Genomic DNA, 18,604 nt, shown 5'->3' on the forward strand with positions numbered 1-18,604 from the left:
TGTTTGCTTTCTGGTTTTGAATTACAGTCTGCATACCATAAAATTCACCCTCTTAAAGTGATACAAGTCAGTGTTTTTTGGTACATTCTCAGGGTTGTGCGACCATCACCATTATCCAATTCCAGGACATTTTCTTTTTTCTATTTTTTTTTGAGACGGAGTCTTGCTCTGTCGCCTAGGCTGGAGTGCAGTGGTGCGATCTCGGCTCACTGCAAGCTCTGCCTCCCAGGTTCATGCCATTCTCCTGCCTCAGCCTCCCAAGTAGCTGGGACTACAGGCTACCACGCCTGGCTAGTTTTTTCGTATTTTTAGTAGAGACGGGGTTTCACCGTGTTAGCCAGGATGGTCTCGATCTCCCGACCTCATGATCAGCCTGTTTCGGCCTCCCAAAGTGTTGGGATTACAGGCGTGAGCCACCGCAACCGGCCCAATTCCAGGATTTTCGAAATCTGAAAAAGGACTCCCTAGCCCCTGTACATTTTAGTAGCCACTCCCCATCTCTCCTTCCTTCTAAGCCCTGGCAAATACTAATCTACTTTGTCTCTATGGATTAATCTATTCTGGACATTTAATATGAATGGCATTATACAATACATGGTCTTTATGACTGGTTTCATTTGCTTAACATATGTTTTCAAGGTTCATCCATGTTACAGCATGCATCAGTACTTCATTCCTTCTTGTGACTAAATAATATTCCATCACATGAACACATTTTGTTTATCCATTCATTAGTTGGCAGACATTTGTTTCCATTTTAAAAAAAATAGTGAATAATGCTGCAATGAACATTTGTGTACAACTTTTTGTGTAAATATATGTTTTCAGTTCTCTTGGGCATATACCCAGGAGTGAAATTATTGAGCCATATGGTAACCTTAACTTTCTGAAGAACCACCAGTTAGCTTTCCAAAGTGACTGTACAATTTTACATTCCTAATTGGTGGGTTTTAGAACTTTCTCTTAAAGGACTCGAGTTCAAACTAGATTCAGATCTGAAAATCTCAGTGATTTCTTATTCAGCACCCTTTTAAAGGCATCTTGCTGAAAAAGTTTTGCCTGCATGTTTAGATTTCAATGTGTATATCACACAATGCTTTATTTTTCATTTGCATCAGAGGATATGTATTCTGCTTCTCTCTAGTGCAGGGTCAATATCTAAAATTCACAATATCGCACGGTTCCTTAGCACAAATGTGTACAACCATTTGTTAAGTGCCAAATCAAGCACATTTTCTTCCTCACAGCAAGTAGCCAGAACAGGTGAAGCCACCAAAGGCATTTATTTTTCTCTCTACTGCAGACTATTTATGAGTAGGATGAACTTTTCTCTTCTTTTTAAAGGTGACTGTTGACTACAATGGCTCACTATTTGTGTGCCAAGACAGGTAGGACTTGCAGAGCCCAGGAAATAATTTCTTCACTAATACCCTGGATTGGTCACACCCTTGTTTGATTTGTGTCCGATTCAGGCCTCTTTACTTGAAAAATAGCAATGTGACGGAACAACTGAGCAGGGTCCCAAGAAGAGGAGTAAACACAATTCAAGGGGTGGAAAATAGAAGCTTTGAAGAGGCTAAAGCAAAAGTGGTATTTTAGCCTGAGGGAAAGAATGAGGAACAATCTCATCACACTTGCCTTCATGCATTTAAAATGGGTTTATTCAGAGAACAGTGGGTGACCAGTTCTTCATGCTCAGAGTGAAACAAACAGGAGGAAATCACATCAAATCAGTAAAATTCTATGGTTGGAAAAGGGAAAACAATTTCTTGATCTTCACTTTATACATTTGACCAAAGCTCATGGATCTCCATCCCTGGAATTCTTAAAAAAGATGTAAAGGAGTTTTGTCTCTATTTGCCTGCCAAGAATCTTGAGGCATCCTTCACTGTAGTTTCTTTAGGGTGCTATAAATCAGGAACTACGTCTGGTGCATGAGGGCAAAACCAGACCCATAAACAATGAGATCTAGACTGCATAATGTACTGAGAATGTCTTGCAGTGTGCACTGTGGAAGTAAACAGGACCTCTTCTTTGCCACATGCTCCTGTTCAAAATAAGTTACATTACTTCATCTGGCGAGGCAGGGAGGCTCATCTGTGGTTCATGGTTGGGTTACACAGGCTAGATGCTGCACACCGGCCCTACTTGTAAGGCCTCTCTGGCTCTGCCTGGTTACAGTTACCCAGTGCCAGTTCCTTACACAGCAAAGGCCTGGGAAGCCCATCTCTCATTCATTGAACATAACCCATTAAGTTGGGTTTGGGAGCCGGCTACAGTGAAATGAAAAGTGATCAAAGTTTGCAGTCCAAAGTCAATTTCAAGCTATGAATTAAGTATACTGGGAAAGTGAGTTAGCCACTCTGAGAATCAATTTTCCCCACTTGATAAATACCACTTTCTTCAGACTAAATGAGTGTATGTATGAAGGGACTTTATAGATTATTAGTGATGCTGAATGAATAAATTAAACTCACAAAGAGTCAGTAGGATAGTAATTTACTTGGAACTTCCTTATTTTTGGGTGATTATAAGTGTCTACAAATGGGATCTTAAGGAATTGTACAAAAGAAAAAAAAATTTTTTGTGACCTCGCTTAGGCTTTAAGAATAAAATGGTTGTCTCACATTTTATCGTTAAATAAAAATTTAACATTTTGAAGATTTCTCATTGTCATTTCCATTCACGTGTTCAGATCCCCCCAACATTCCACAGAAAAGAAGGAAGATTGACAGGGGAGTTGGGGGTATTCTTGAATCCCTTGCTCAATAGCTTTGAAACCTCACTCTGCTCATTAATATTAATGTTAGAGTCTCCTTAACATTTTCCCAAGCATATCCATAATTTTTAATTTTATTGTGACAAAGAGATGTATATAAAGGATTCCCACACCAAATCCCCTTTTCCTGCAAAAATTCTACTCAACCCATAATTTATCCAAGGCTCTTACAACTGTCCAAGTAAAAAATGAGTCTGAACTATGTCTGTGGAAACAGAAAATTCTTAGAGATAAAATACATAATTTTAAAAAATTATGTGAGAATTAAAGGAGAAGAAAATGCCTGCAAATCTGCTGAGGTTCCCAGCTTGGGCAATGAAGGACGACGATGCTATTAACACAGGAGAGACAAGCAGAAGAGGTGGTCTGGAGAAGACATTGCATTTTGGGCATCTGAATTTGGGGCATATGCCTGATGTCAGGTGGAGGGGCTAGTGAAGACACAGTTGGAAATGTGGGAGTGGTGCTCAGGAATGAGGTCAGGGCTAAAAAAGATTTGTGAAGAGTCATATCTATATGGTAGTTAAATTATAAAACTGAAACAAGTGTTCTAGGGAATGCATATAGAAAAAGGGGAGAAAAACAAAGCCGAGAACTGAACTAACATATTAAGTGAAAACACAGAAAAACAGGTCCGTTCTCTCATCTACCTTCTAACCTCAGCTACCTGTCAAACTCCTCTTCACAGAATAAATCAGTTAATTTAGGTTGGCCTCTACAACATTTCCCGTGGAATCCGGTGTGAATGAAAACAGGGGACCCCCAAACGAAGACTCCTCGTGCTTGAAAGAGTTCAGGAAACATTCTTCTTTGTCAAAGGACTTTTCTGAGTCTTTAATATACTCGTGTAGATTGTTGTTTTCCAAAACCAGGTTCCTTTATAACAATGCCCAAATCTAACTATGGGACGAACATCTAACATCTTTCCACCTTTCTACCATGTGTGGGTCAGATTCAGGGATGGAAGCACTTGACTGACCCATAGCTTAGGGATACGGTGCCTCACCCCCTACTCTTGAAGTCCTGTTGGATGTAAAATCGGAACTGTTCTGCTCCCTCTTGGAAAAAGGCCACAGCAGGCCATCTCTCTCTGCTTCCGTGGTTTTTTTTTGTTTGTTTTTTGTTTTTTTTGAGATGCACAGGCAGAGGTAAAGAGGCTGAGACTGTGGTGGGGGCTTGTCTGGGAGAACGCCAGGATCCAGGTTCTCTCCCCCTCTCTCTGGCTTTTTCCATTCTGGTTCTTCTCTTAAATAGTTTTCCAGATAAGGGGGATCAGGGTGGGCTCCCACTAACCTCATTTCCACTAGTTCTGACTTGAAGCTTGGGCTTTCTTGTTCTGATTCTTACTTGATTTTTGTATTTGCTGCTTCTCTGGAATGACCTTCCCTCATCACCAGGATTAGAAGTATTATCTTCCCTCTCACATTGAGAAGGTGGAGAAAAACCACAAGAAAAACTAAGGCTCCAAACCAAATAAAAATATTACAGAGGAGAATCTTGCTGCAATAAAAGGGATCAAATCCTCTGGTTTCAATGGATTATATCTTAGGGTCCCAAAAGTCCTCAAAAATGAGGCTGTCGCAGTACTGTTAGGGATCTAGAAGGAAGGGCAGTGAAGAAGAGATGTGGCTGTGAACAAAGATTAGAGATACGCAAGTCAGGTGTAATTTTTAACATGGGAGACTATGGATTCTGCAATGTGAGAAGGGGAGAGCTGTCTTATCCAGTCTTGATAAGATTCTAGAGTAGGCTGGGGACAGTGGCTCACACCTGTAATCCCAGCACTTTAGGAGGCTGAGATGGGAGGATCACTTGAGTTCAGGAGTTCGTGACCAACCTGGACCACATCATGAGACCCCGTCTCTAGCAAAAATACAAAATATTAGCCAGGCTTGGTGGCACATGCCTGTAGTCCCACTTACTTGGGAGGCTGAGGTGGGAGAATGGTTTGAACCTGGGAGGTAGAGGTTGCAGCGAGCCAAGATCAAGCTACCACTGCACTCCAGCCTGGGTGACAGAGACAGACCCTGTCCAAAAACAGATTCTAGAGTAGATTATGAAAGAAAGGCTTGTGAGGGCTAGTGAAAGAAACCAGCAGTCACTGGTCTACCTGGGTTCCATAAGAGAGTAAGTCAACTCATTCCCAATGCTTCTCTCCCAAACCCCTTCCTCGTCCAGCTAAAAGAAATGGTAAGCCATAGTCTTTACTTGAACTTTAGAAATCAATAGTCTTTCATGATCTTTTGGTTGACAGTGAAGAGGAAGGGTTAGTACAAGTAAAAATAAGCAAGTTAAAAACAGTTGAAATGTAACAAAATGGAAGAGCTTCCATCCATGAGACACTTGTTGTGATTCAGCTCTTTGGCGTGGCTGTCAGGAGAGTGAGGGTAGGTTTTAAGGATGTTACAAGGTGGGTGGCCTTCAGCTCTCTACCATGCAGGCCAATTCAGCTCTGAGAGGTGCCACATGTGAACAGGGAAATCACACAAGAACAGGACAAGGAGAGACCTGGATGACGAGAGGTACAAGTCAGTCATCATCTTTGGATGGTAAGAATATCATGTCTTTCTTTTCTTAATCTTGTTTATTTGCATATTTAAATTGCACATAAGTAGCTCTCTGCTCCTCCCATTTGACAGACAGCCGCATCTCTGAGACACTATGGTGAAGGTGAAGGTCAGAGTCAAAGGATTTGGTTGTATTGGGTGCCTGGTCACCAGGGCTGCTTTTAACTCTGATAAAGTGGATATTGTTGCCATCAATGACCCCTTCATTAACCTCAACTACATGGTCTGTGTGTTCTAGTATGATTCCACCCATGGCAAATTTCATGGCACCATCAAGGCTGACAATGGGAAGCTTGTTATCAACGAAAATTCCATCATCATCTTCCAGGAGCGAGATCCCTCCAAAATCAAATGGGGCAATGCTGGTGCTGAGTATATAGTGGAATCCACCGGTGTCTTCACCACCATGGAGAAGGCTGGGGCTCACTTGCAGCGGGGAGCCAAAAGGATCATCTCTGCTCCCTCTGCTGACGCCCCCATGTTCGTGATGGGCGTGAACCATGAGAAGTAATGACAACAGCCTCAAGATCATCTGCAATGCCTCCTGTATCACCAACTGCTTAGTGCCTCTGGCCAAGGTCATCCATGACAACTTTGGTATCATGGAAGGACTCATGACCACAGTCCACGCCATCACCCAGAAGACTGTGGATGGCCCCTCCAGGAAACTGTGGTGTGACAGCCACGGCGCTCTCCAGAACATCATCCCGGCCTCTACTGGTGCTGCTGAGGTTGTGGGCAAGGTCATCCCTGAGCTAAACAGGAAGTTCACTGGCATGGCCTTCCGTGTCCCCACTGCCAGTGTGTCAGTCGTGGACCTGAACTGCTGTCCGGAAAAACCTGCCAAGTATGATGACATCATATTTGAAGCAGGCATCCAAGGCCCTCTCAAGGGCATCCTGGGCTATACTACTGACCACCAGGTTGTCTCCTCTGACTTCAACAGCGACATCCACTCTTCAACCTTCAGTGCTGGGGCTGGCACTGGCTTCAACGACCACGTGTCATTGAAGCTCATTTCCTGGTATGACAATATATTTGTCTATAGCAACAGGGTGGTGGATCTCATGGCCCACATGGCCACCAAGGAGTAAGACCCCTGGACCACCAACCCTAGCGAGAGTGAGAGAGGAAGAGAGAGGCCCTCACTGCTGGGGAGTCACTGCCACACTCAGTCCCCAACAACACTGAGAATTTCCCTTTCTCAAGTTCCCATGCAGACCCCCTGAAAAGGGAGGGGTCTAGAGAGCCCCACCTTGTCATGTGCCATTAATAAAGTCCCCTGTGCTCAGCCGAAAAAAAAAAAATGAGGCCGGGCGCGGTGGCTCAAGCCTGTAATCCCAGTACTTTGGGAGGCCGAGGCGGGTGGATCACGAAGTCAGGAGATCGAGACCATCCTGGCTAACATGGTGAAACCCCGTCTCTACTAAAAATACAAAAAACTAGCCGGGCGTGGTGGCGGGCGCCTGTAGTCCCAGCTACTCGGAGGCTGAGGCAGGAGAATGGCGTAAACCCGGGAGGCGGAGCTTGCAGTGAGCCGAGATCGCGCCACTGCACTCCAGCCTGGGTGACACAGCGAGACTCCGTCTCAAAAAAAAAAAAAAAAAAAAAAAAAAAAGTACATAGGTAACATATACTGCATATGTAATCAGTTTTTTTAAAACAAATGTTTCATGAAGGAAACATGTACATGAACACATTTTGTATATTTATAAATATACAAAATAAATTTCCGAGGGAGGAGAGTCATCATCCACAAAGAGGTGGCCCAGGCCAGGGAATACTGAGACGCAGGTGAGCTGGTGACATTTGGGAATGTGGTCCTGAAAAGATGAAGAGTACTTACTGAGAAATACAAGGAAAAAGTAGGGGAGGGGAAAAGAAGGAGGGCGCTGAATCTCGGAGGAGCCAATTGAATGGACAAAGATGGCGGCACATGAAAGGCTCAAGAACTGTGGGAGCAGCCTCTACCGCAAGCTGCAGAGATGAGAGGGAGAGAGAAAGGAGGATATCTAAGCAGGAACCAGCTGGACCTACGTAAGCTGACTTGAGAGGCACCTGTGATGTCAGCAAAGATTTAACCAGAGCCAAAGACAGCACCTCCACAGGCTCAAAGGGGAAAACTCTCCTTCCAGAGTTCACAAGGGACATTCAATGCTATGACTGGTCCAGTTGGAAAATGAGGCTGGGGAAAGGGTGGATGACCAGAAAATGGCACCCCCAATGGTGAGACTCTGTAGACAGAGACCCATGGCCAAAGAGGCACTGAGAGGCACTGTTTGGTCCTTGTGAGAAGCCTCAGTGGGGTGGCTTTTATCCCCATACTCCCTCATGCTCTCATAGGGCTGGGTTATGAATCTGAATTATTTAAGTGTAGACAGTAGGGAACAAGAAAGGAGGAAGAACATCATGGACAAAATCGGGAGTGTGATTTTTGATAGATAAACTGTTTCCTGTTTTTGCTGGGATTAGTTATGCCAAAAGTGGAAACTCAGCTTCCTGAAAGAAAAGAGATACCTCCCATTTCAACACAAGAAATAGGAGAAATATTTATACCATGGCCTAGTAAGGCTGAAAAAAAAATTTTCAGGTGCATAAAAAATATCTTAAGTTCTAGAGAAACTATTATAGTTACTTAGGGTTTAACTTCTTTCTCAAACTATAAAATGAAAAGAGACCAGTTCACCCTTAGATATTTCATAGGAATGAATAAAATCAGTGAAGAGATAAATTCACTGGAAGAAAACACACTCTAGTGAATTCACCAGAAATTTGTCATCCTCGATCTACTATTTTCAAGTGTTTTTTCTGGGGGCAAGTTTCAAGTTGTAAGGTTGTCTTTACAACAGCATTACTGAGAGGCACTTCCTACCATAACACCACTCCAGAAAACACTCGGAAGCAGCACCATCCTTTAAGACCCATGTTTCTGTGTCCCAATTTCTATGGACTTATTCAAATTTACAATTTCAAATGTTTAGCATCAGTCAGTAAGTCACACACTCCACAGAACAAGAGGCTCTTAGAACACAATTATTATCTTATTCCCATTGGCTGGTCTCATTCACAACCACCTCTCAAAGGAGAAAAGCAGATGGAGGCTTCCCACATGCAACCCTTTATGGCTCCAGTCTGGTGCAATTTAGGAGTGAGGTTTAGAAGGAATTAGAAAGCGCATTAATAGAGACATTCATTGTAATTTGAAACATGAATTTGCTGTTCAAAAGGCTAAACTGGAGTGCTTAAAGCTAAGTGCTTAAAACTACCCCAGAAACCTAAAGTAATGTACCATAATTACAATTACATTCCTTCAATAATAGATTTAAAAAGTTAACACTTTCTTGTGTTTGGCTGGAATCACTCAGTCATCCACTGTAGTTGTGAGATCTCTTTCTTGGAAATCAACATCTTCATTTGGTTTCCACATGAATAATTCTTGGAAGCTACAAAGTCTTTGAAGGGTATTTATTTTTGCCTTGAGGGCTGGTGGCCTCAAAGTTCACATGAACCTCACAGATGCAAACTATCTCAGCATGATTCATCTATGCCTATAGCGTTCTCACCAAAGGGAGGTCCCTGCCTGTGTGGGGTTTCTGTATTTATACTGCTTGTGTGTTTATTTGTAGTTAAAATTGTTTTCACAAGTCAAATAAATTCAAAGATGACCTACAATGCACATGCATGAGAAATTAAGCCAAAACTCAGATTCTTGACTGAGTCACTGTTTGTTTTATCTTGGTGATGGGACATGTGCTTCACCTGAACTTCAAACTTCTTATCTTTCTGCCTCCATAATTGCAATCATCCCACTCTCTACACTGGCTACATTTTATTTAAACCTTCAAACTGTGGAGGAAAAAAAGAAGCATCTAACCCAAGAGAGGTGTCACCTAGACAGGAATTATCTGACAGCTAAGAGAATTTCTTTTCTCCATGAAATGCTGTGGTGGTTACGCCAATTCCCAGAACGACTAAAGAAAAATAACTTTTCCTATAAAAGATGAGAAAATGACCAAATGACCTAGACTAGCTCTGAAGGGTAAGCACGGAGTCCCAGGTTGAAGACTACATTCTAACCACACACCAGTCATACTCTGCTCTAGGAAAAACCTTAAGTACTTCTGTCCCTAACTTAGATGTTGTTTACTTTCAGTTTACATACAGTGCAAACATCAGGGCCTACATGATTTCCAAGTCAAAAAAGATAAGGACTAATCCAGAAAGGAGAAGGAATTCTGTTTCATGCAGACTCATTGACAGCAGCAAGAGATAACAAACCCACAACACAGGAAGCTTTAGAAAAAAACTAAATAAAAAACCGTAATCTCAAAGAAGACTACAGCCAACAATAAATATTAATACTATAAAGTAAGGTCCTAAGGACACCACAGTTTTGGAGGAACAAGGGATTGGAAGTTCATATCCATTATTTGGAAGCATTAAGAAATGTTTAGATTATTTTCCATTACTCTGTGTTTGAGGAGGAAGGGGAAAAACTGTTTTAAACCTGTATGCAGAGTGTAATTTCCCTAGGGGGAAAGTGAGATTATGTATGAAAAAAGGCTGGAAAGATGTACCCGTAATTGGTAACAGTGGTTGGGGAGGGGAGGAGATTACAGGCAATTTTTCCTTTTTGCCTGTTTGTATTTTCTACAAGAAACATGACATATATCTACAGCAAAAACCGCGTAACACATCCTTGAATTTTCCTGCTAAAATTGGTCTATGTGTTTTACTAAGGTAGAGATCTCCACCACAAAACACCAGGCAGACACAGGCCTGTTCAGTGCTTCCCATCGCCCCAGCCTTACAGCCCCTCATTTCCCCATAAAAAAGGGCTGGAGAAGGGTACTGAGAATCTCTATACAAGGTACCCACTTATAGGAGCATTTTGCGAGAGTTTAGGGAGTCCACACAGTGGAGCAGGCTGGCTTAGTGGAATAAATAGGCTGCGGTGAGAGTCATTCTAGGCCACAGCACTCATGGGCATGATCCGCCTTCATTTTACCCATGGGGAATGACACAGCAAGGAGCTGGAAGGCTTAGACATGAAGACTGACCTCTGCAGACTGGTGCGAGGGAAATGGACGTGGCTCCCAGCAGCGGCTCTTCCCACTCTCAGGACCTGTTGTCTGTGGCCTGAGACCAGAGACCCACAGCCAGGCAGAAGGTCTCCCAGCACAGGCCCAGTTAGCGCCTCGTCTGCAGTTCCTCTCTTGGTAGCATCACCCTGCTATATGCCAACAACTTGGGAGTCACTGTTTTAGAGAATCTGCCAAGCCCCAAGTTTGCCTTCGGGTTAACCCCTAACTATGTGTGGCCCATCTTAGGAGTTCCTTAGCGAGGTTTCTGTCTTGCACAGGTAGTCAGGTGAGTGTGCACAAAGCTCTGTGATCAGACCCTGTGGTGACCACACCTGATGTGTGCTTGTCCAGAGGGGGCTCACTGCCATGGAGTCTGCAGCAGTGCCTGGCCAGATGAGCATCAGAGGCCTCAGCAAAGGCCTTCCTGACCTTCCCCTGGGAACTCCGGATAGCCAAGGAGCAGCACCGTGCTCAGAAAGCCACAGAGCAGGACAGGAAACTTCACAAGCTCACCTTCTTCCAAGGCTTGGATTTTCATTCAATTGCAGACTCTGTTGGAGGCTCAGAAGAGGCATGGTAGATGCACCTGACAGCAGTAACTTACCCATACCCCGAGAATAAGCCTCATAGCAGACACACCTGACAGCAGTTATCTCAAGAAATGAGGGTTGCCACGTGGAGGGTGCTAGGGGGAGGATGCTAAGTGAAGATGCTATACAAACTGCGTCCTTTTTTTTTTTTTGAGACGGAGTCTGGCTCTGTCACCCAGGCTGGAGTGCAGTGGCCGGATCTCAGCTCACTGCAACCTCCGCCTCCCGGGTTCACGCCATTCTCCTGCCTCAGCCTCCCAAGTAGCTGGGACTACAGGTGCCCGCCACCACGCCAGGCTAATTTTTTGCATTTTCAGTAGAGACGGGGTTTCACCGTGTTAGCCAGGATGGTCTCGATCTCCTGACCTCGTGATCCACCCGCCTTGGCCTCCCAAAGTGCTGGGATTACAAGCGTGAGCCACTGTGCCCAGCCTCAAACTGTGTCCTTTTTACAAGCAGGTGCAGTTCTGTCCAGACTGCCACCACTGGGCCGTTCCTGTGTGTAAGTTCCCCATAATAAAATCTTGTGTCTTGCTTGTTGGCTTTGGGCCTCTTCTTCAGCTTCTTGAACCTGGTGCCATCCCTACTGAAATTAATAGGGATATAGCATGGCAAAGGAACATGTGATGAAACACGCTCAAAACAGGGGCCATATCGGTTAAGAACTAAAGAACACCACATTGAGGACCAAGAAGGGAGGGGCTGGCAGAGAAACCTGGAGGAGGCTGAAATGCCTTTGGACCTGAAGAACTATGCATGATTCAATCCTTCCTCTAATTGAAGGGAAAGAAACTATTTTTTTTTTCAAAGCACCTGCCAAGTAGCAGGTACTGTGTCTACGTTCTCTTCAACAACCCAAGGAGGCAGATATTACTCTTACTTTGCAAGAAGGGTTTTTAAGTGATGGTCTTGAAGTCCCCAAGCAGGGACTGAGAAGCAGATTTACCTGGTTCCCAATATGTGCTGCCGCCCAGATCAACCAAATGGTCTTTTCAGGTCTGTGAGTCCATCCAAGGTCATCTCCTGCCTGCCCAAATTGGGATGTTTGGGTGGAATCAGGCAGTCCAGGGTTGAGTGCTGGCCTTCCCACTTGTCCCCTGCAACCCTGGACTGGCTGTTAGGCCTCTCCAAACCTCAGCTTCCTCCCCTCTATAAACCACAGCCGTCTACCACACACCATGCCATGAAGATCATCAGCCAGCACCTGTCAGGGCTGAGCACCAAATCCAGATAGGGTAAATGTGCACGAGTGGGAATGGGCATCAGGAGCAGTCGTCCTGATTTCGGATCACCTGCTTTGCATGCAGCAGTTGTTTTTCAGCTGGGAGACTAATTGTTCACAACTTGGCAAAGCAGGTCCAAGTACAACACAAATTGCTACAACCTCTCGCCAGTCCTCAGCTCATTTCTTCCTCAGCTCTTCCTCACTTGGTGGGTAATTAGAACACTTGTCAAATACAGAAAGTTGAAATCACTAATGTGACTCTCAAACTTATTGCAGATCATTAAACATTTACTAGAGGTGCATAATGCAGAGATGTGGTAAATGACATTTCTTCACAGAAATTGTTGAGCTTAGAAATCTTCAATCATTTCATTTTAGGGGTGAAGCAACCAAAATCTTGAGAGGCTGGTGGTTTGGCCAGATCTAAACCCGAGGGGTTTGTTATTCCATTTGCTGTGCTTGCTACCACTCATGGTGGACTATTAATTCTCACCTCCACTCCTGGTTGCTTTTGAACATGTGGGGTGAGCTTGAAGAGAGCCAACGTCCTAAGATAGAGGAACACTCCCGATGCATTTTGCCCCCTCCAGTGAAGGTCAGGGTGCTTCTCAGTCCTGGATTCCTGCCTTGATCCAGCTGCTGCCTTTTCTTTGTCTGCACTGGTTTCTGCTCCATGCTGGGGGGACCATCCTTTTGCTCCTCTCCTTTGTCAGATCCAATAATACTAAAAATGTTGAACTCTGGTGAATTTCCGTCCAGACAATTGCCAGGGACAAAAATAGTGAAATGAGAACAAATGGGAGTGACCCAGAAGACAGACTGCACCCAGAGAGACCACAGACTCTGGAGCCAGGATGTGGAGGCACCGTCTAGGGACACCAACGTCCCCTGGCTTATGTCCTACATTGCCGGGAGGGAGAAATGTGCGCTGGAAATCTAGGTATGCCCTAAATTAGCGAGTGGAGATCATGGCTGCAAACGCTAGACAGAGCCAAACCACCAGGCTGAAGCAAATCTGTCTCAAATGTTGGGTAACAGCTACACTGAATAAAAACATTCTGTGCATATGGAAGGCTCAGCCTCCAAAGGAGCTTGACATTTTTAACTATAAAAAGGTCTCAAATTAAATCCATGTGACCTTGAGTGTAACAGGAACCCCGGTAACACCACACTTTTACCAATCAAATGAGAACTTCCAAGACCCTTTTTTCTCTCCCCTTCTGTTTTTCTTCTTTCAGCATTTAATCCTCGAGCACCTCCTACCTTGCGCCAGGCACTGTGCTAGGCACTGGGATCAGATGTGGAAGCAGAAAGGGCCGTTTCTGCTGCACAGAACTCACAATACAGGGAGGACCGTGATCCATCTGTGAAGGTGGGAGATGCCTCAGGGAGGTCCCGGAGGGGACAGAGAGACTGATGCTGAAAGGACTGGCACGGGGAGGTCATGGAGAAGGATGGAGAGCAGTTCAGGTAGAAGCAACTGCGTGTGTGAAGGCTGCATGGTGGCAGATGCTCGGCCTGTGTGAGGAGCTAGACAAAGCCATGCGTGCCGCTCAGTGAGGAAAACAACAGGCTCAGGGGAGGCTCGAGGGATGGGCTGGGGCCAGTCAGAAGGACCCTGCAGGTCATCAAAAAAGTTCAGATGAGCTCAACAGTCATCTCTGAAGGGCTTTGAGAGGAGGGCTTATCTTTTACAAAGGTTATCCCTGTTGTGTGTGGAAACTGGACTGGTACAGGACAGAGCTGAGAGGGAACCAGAGCTTGTTGCTGAAGTTCAGTGAGGTGTGTGACAGTACCTGAACAGCAGCAGTGAATGGCAAAAAAGAGAAATGATGCCCACCAGATGTCATCTGGAATCAGAACTGATGTGTGAGGATGGACTGGGAGCCGGGCCCAATGGGGTGGAGGCCATGTTTGCTAGGTGCCTGTATGTGCTGGGCATTAGGAGAGTGTTTCCTCAAAAGAAGCCATCTCTGTCATTCATATGCCAGGTCCCTGTGCACCTACTGTTAATGGTGTCCTCCCTCGACTGACTGTACCTACTTGTCTTTAAAGAATATGGAAAAGCCTGCAATGGTATCAACACTGTCATGGTTTTTTCAAACAACAATACTATATATAATCAATTTTTGAAGCACCTAAGCAGAGTTGAGCCTCCTTCTAGAAGAGCTTTGAGAGAATACAAAGCTAAGATTTTATTCCTACCATAAATGAGCTCTGGCCTATTAGGGAAGAGAGAGAGACACCCAGCTATACTACAGTGTGAAAAGTGAAGCAAAAGGAATAGAGGGGAGATCCTTGGGCCCCTGGCACACAGAGAGGCATCAGTGAACAGGTGTCTGCCTGGGATGGGATGGAGGAGTCAGGGAAAACCTCAAGGAAGAAGTGATGCTGAAGCTGAAGCTTCTAGAAGACATCCCAGGGCTGTTCTTGACAGAGAAGGAGGGAAGCGTGTTATCACGACAAGGGGCAGGAAAAACTTAGTTCTGGGAGATGTGAGTACCTGGTCTGGCATTGCCAGAGCTGAGGGTGTGAGGATAAGAAGTGACAGGTAAAGGTAGAAAGAGGGTAGAATCTGGACTTCAGTCTGAAGATATGTCACTGAAGGGCTTTCAACAGGGAAGTGGTGTGGCCACCCCACATTGTAGTAATCTTGGGGACTGCCAGATGGGTGCCAATGCAGTGGCCAGCCCTTGTTAAGGGGCCCAGGTGAGGTTCCTATATGGAGTCTAAAAAAGATGCAGCTGGTGATTAACAGGGATTGATGACAGAAGCGGTGGGGAGGGGGAATGCAGGTCAGGGTAAATTATCCTAGGTTTTCGGTTTAAGTTTAGGCACTTAGTAGCCTAAGAACACAGGAGAGAGGGCTCTATTGGGGAAAAGAAAACTATGCTAGTTCTGGGCATCTTAAGTATGAGATTTGCAGGACATCTTATTTATCCATACTTTACCTTTACCCTTGATTGAAAGGGTGATTACATAAACACACACAAAGTAAAATAAAAATATATGTGGAAGATAAAACTAGAAAGATCAGAGGAAGGTAGGCATTAAGTTAATACAAAGAACATGTACTGTAAGGCCCTTGTGCTTATTAGAAGCGGGTCACAAATGCTTCCGAACAGGCTACACAGACACAAACCAGGATTGGTTGACACAACTCAGGGCCCAAAACGAATTTTAAAAAGCCACAGAAACAAACAAACAAAAAATTACCCTGCTCTCAGTCCCCAGTCTTTTCCTAAATTGCATACGAGAGAAACGTCCTCTGTGGTCCTGAAAAGAGAGGAGGCTGTGTGATAGAATGAGCAAGCTCTTCAGCACGGTCCTTCAGTGAATGCCACAGCACATTTCACATAGCTGTTTCTCACAACCTTCTCCAACGGAGGCACGTGGCCTAAGCAAGCCATTCAGGAAACCATTGAGAAGGGCCACAAGTGTGAGCTTCAGGCTTCATCCAGGGATAGATTTGAGAATTTCTAGAAGGGTGCGAGGAATAGAAATCCTCCCTAAATACTGTTCCTCTCAACAGAATCTTTCAGAAATACCAAAAGGCAGCAAGTTCAAGTTCCTGGCCACCCTGCCCAATAAATACCTGAAAAGCAGTTACTCCACCAGCCAGGCAATAGGCTTGCTAAGTTGGTTAGAGTTGTGGGGGAAGCAGAATGATCAAGTGTGAGGGAAGTTCAAGTTGAGCCCTGCCACTTGCCTCATGGAAAGCCCCTGCTGCTCTGCAGAAATGTGGGAGGCTGACAAGAGGGGAGAGATGACTGGAGGAAGGGAGGTCATGGGGCCTGGTGTGTGGGAGGGAAGTGCGGCTTGGGCTTCTGTACTTGGGCAACATTGGGATGTAAGTGGATGCTGAAGGTGCGTAAGATGGCTCAGGTGGGATGTGGAGAAGCTGGCTGAAGACAAACCCTGGGGCAGCCTGCATGTCAGTGGCAGGTGTGAAGAGGTTCCACCAGTGAAGGGGAGGAAGGGGGAGAGGAAATCCTGGAAGCTGAGCAGAGAGATTGTTTCAAGAAGAGTTGGTGTGTACTTATAGTAGCTGCCTTTAACCCCTCTGTAAGTGAGTGTTTTTGATAGGGTAATATTAGCTGCTATAACAGATAATCCTAAATATCTCATGGCTTCATACAGTGTGTGTTCATTTCGCACATGAAATACAAGGTCTGATTGGCTTGGGCGTAGTTGCAGGGGTATTCTGCCAGCTTCAGCACGCACTTCCAAAGCCATCCTGGTTTGTCAACTTCTAGTCTGGAGAATAGTGAGGATGGTGTGTAGGGCAGTCTCCTAGGATTTATGTAATATGAGTCACAACAAAGTTGGCAGTTTAAAACAATAGAAAATGACTTCTCTCACAGTTCTGGAGTGTGCAAGCCTGAAATAAAAATTGTAGGGCCATGCTCCTTCTGAAGGCTCTGCAGACTCCTTCCTGGCCTCTTCCCAGCTCCTGGTGATTCCAGGAAAACCTTGGTTTCCTTAACTTGTGTCTTCTTAACCCCAGTCTCTACCTCCATTTCCTCCATTTTCACTGGTCATCTTCCCTGTGTCTGTCTATACATGCCCTTAAGTCCAGTCGCTGGATTTAGGGTCTGCCCTACTCCAGTTTGGCCTCATCTTAATTATAACTACAAAGGTCCCATTTCCAAGTGAGGTCCCTTTCACAGGTGCTGGGGGTTAGGACTTCAACATAACTTTTTCCTGGAACATAACAGTTCAAGACAACAATATGTACGAGGTTTTCGAGGGTCATATATCACTCTGCCCACACCCCCGTGGTTGAAACTGAGCCATGTAGCTATGCCTACAACACACTGAAGGCTGAGGAAGGTTGTTCCCTGTGCCCAGGAGAAAGGAAAAGGTAGCAGGAGGACAGCTAGTCAGCTCCACCATACCGCAGGGCAGGGAGGTGGGGGAGCACACTGGGACAGAATCAAGGCTGTCACAAGGGGGAAATGCAGCCAGGGAATGCATGCTCTGAGGGACGATCCTGGATGTGAAGAGAACGAAGTTAAGAGGAAGACACGCCTGTAATCCTAGCACTTTGGGAGACCGAGGCGGGCGGATCACGAAGTCAGGAGTTCAAGACCAATCTGGCCAACATAGTGAAACCCTGTCTCTACTAAAAATACAAAAAATTAGCCAGGCCTGGTGGCGGGCGCCTGTAATCCCAGCAACTCAGGAGGCCGAGGCAGGAGAATCACTTGAACCTGGGAGGCGGAGGTTGCAGTGAGCCAAGATTAGGCCATTGCACTCTAGACTGGGCAACAGAGCGAGACTCTGTCTCGAAAGGAAAAAAAAAAGGAGGAAGACGCAGGGGTAAGGGGAAGCTTTTTGTGCAAAATGAGAGAACTTTGAGTATGTTTGCAGGCAGGTAAGAAGCCGGGGGAAGGGAGCAAATCCAGATATGTGGGGTCAGAGAGGACGGGTGGAGACTTTTTAGAGGGGGTGGAACAAGGAATACTGGTGGAAGAAATCAGCACATCCCTGAAGCTAAGTATGGACAGGCACAAATCCTGTGAAATACCAAATGATAAAAGACAAGATAGCTGCGGTTTGCCTGGCTTTTTAAGCCCTTTACCTGATTTCTTCTAGGCCTAACGTGAGACATGTTTGTTTTGCACAGCTTATTGCACATATTCAGTCACCTGTACTACACACATTATACACAGATACGTTAGGAACGTCTCTCTTCCAAGCACATTCCCAATGTGCTAATCCTGAAAGCGCTTGCAGAAATGTTGGGTCAACCAGAAGACTGCTTGCTGGCAATGTACTAAAACAGTAATGAATACTTCAGCATCATGTAATTATGTATCTGCTGCAGAAAGAACAGGGGGCTAGTCTAGCTCTTCCTGGTGTGGTACCACTAGCCCTGAGAGGCTCTGATCCACAAACCTGCACCACTTGGGGTAAGGAAGTTGTCTGCAGAGTCCACCCTTAAAAGGGTAAAGCAGAATACTGCTTTTAAGCGGCAGAATCCTGATGGCTGTGACATGTATAGGTGGCCTGTGTGTGAGCAACTGGTCCTCACGCAGAGGGAGAAAGGGCACAGTTGCCCAATCACCAACAAAACCAGCCTCGTGGCCTGAACAAAATTAGCCTGTTTGAGAGCCTGCTCATAAGCTAAATAATTAAGTATCCATTCCAGAAAACAATACGAAGATTGGTTTGTTGGTCTTCTGACATTCATTCAATGTCCTCTATGGGCAAAGGCAACTTGTGAAAAGCATGGCATTGAAAGTACCATACTGAACAACTGTTTTTAACAGCTCCATGGGAAACCCTGAGGGACTGTTGATGGGTGTAAACCAAAAAGTATCCAAGACACGTCTCAATTGATTTAAAAGTTCATT

At 45.1% G+C, this 18,604-nt stretch overlaps 1 protein-coding gene and 1 pseudogene across 11 annotated transcripts in view; one reads left to right on the top strand and one right to left on the bottom strand.

Annotated features, from left to right (window-relative positions):
- The window catches only part of PPM1H (protein phosphatase, Mg2+/Mn2+ dependent 1H), a 288,801-nt gene that overhangs the window by 106,477 nt on the left and 163,720 nt on the right, over window positions 1–18,604 (bottom strand). The gene's annotated exons all lie outside the window — the stretch shown is intronic.
- On the top strand, window positions 5,426–6,955 carry LOC716991 (glyceraldehyde-3-phosphate dehydrogenase pseudogene; annotated as a pseudogene).

This window comes from Macaca mulatta, chromosome 11, assembly GCF_049350105.2.
Source record: "Macaca mulatta isolate MMU2019108-1 chromosome 11, T2T-MMU8v2.0, whole genome shotgun sequence".
Taxonomy (NCBI): Eukaryota; Metazoa; Chordata; class Mammalia; order Primates; family Cercopithecidae; genus Macaca; species Macaca mulatta.